Here is a 1346-nt window from a genome sequence, read left to right on the forward strand (position 1 = left end):
TAGCATAATTTTGGTATTTGTCAAAAGTAAGTTACCAATCCCTGAGGACGATACTCTTCTCATCACTTTACTATAAAACTACGATACTGTGCACTTGTAGTTTTGCACCGTTCAGTTAAGGAAAGAAGGGAGGTGGCTATAGTGAAGATGGCACATTATCAGCAAAGGCTTAAGCAAGGATATGAAAAAGGAGTAAAGTTAAGGCCACTAGTTTCAAGAGATTTAGTTTTGAGAAAGGTGGTGAGGATAGCAAAGAACCCAACCTGGGGAAAATTGGGTCCCAATTGGGAAGGCCCGTACAGAATAAATTCAGTGGCTAGTATTGGGGCTTATTATTTGGAAGACTTAGATGAAAATGTAGTTCCACATCCTTGGAATGTAAATAATCTTCGACGTTATTACTATTAATGATATGAAGTTCTTTTTATTCATATATGGTTCATTTATGCCTTACTATGCTTGTGAGTAATGTGGTGGTTGCTTAAGTAAAAAGTTTCTAAGTGTTAAACAGAACTTAGATCTTGTTCAACTCCTTAAGTCACAAATCTTGGGTAAATTAACCTTTGTGGAAAAAAGTTTTTAAGTGTTAAACAGAACCTCGGTCTTGATCGACTCCTTGGGTCACAAACCTTGGGTAAATTAACCTTTGTGAAAAAGAGTTTTTAAGTGTTAAACAGAACCTCGGTCTTATTCGACTCCCCGGGTCACAAACCTTGGGTAAATTGACCTTTGTGGAAAAAAGTTTCTAAGTGCTAAACAAAACATCGGTCTTGTTTGACTCCTCGAGTCACAAACCTTGGGTAAATTAACCTTTGTGGAAAAAAGTTTCTAAGTGTTAAACAGAACATCGGTCTTGTTTGACTCCTCAAGTCACAAACCTTAGGTAAATTAACCTTTGTGGAAAAAAGTTTTTAAGTGTTAAACAAAACCTTGGTCTTGTTCGACTCCTCGAGTCTCAAACCTTAGGTAAATTAACCTTTGTGGAAAAAGTTTCTAATTGTTAAACAGAATCTTGGTCTTGTTTGGCTCCTCAAGTCACAAACCTTGGACAAGTTAGCATTTACGTGGAATTTTCTAAGTATCGGATAGAACCATAAGTCTTGCTTGCTTCCTTGGGTTACAAGCACAAGGCAGATTGGTCTTTAGCATTTTAAGTCCAAGGTAAGGTAAGTGTTGTTTGAAAGTTCTACTAAGTGTCAAAATATGGTTACAAATCGCCCTAAGTGTCAGTTTAGTAACTTCCTCAAAGTTCATTTCATGTTGAATAGGATATTGAGGGTAATTAATTAGGTTAGTCAAAGGTTAGTACATTACAAATAAAAAAAATAGCAGGAGATATACTCAGA

Source organism: Quercus robur, chromosome 12 (assembly GCF_932294415.1).
Source record: "Quercus robur chromosome 12, dhQueRobu3.1, whole genome shotgun sequence".
Taxonomy (NCBI): domain Eukaryota; kingdom Viridiplantae; phylum Streptophyta; class Magnoliopsida; order Fagales; family Fagaceae; genus Quercus; species Quercus robur.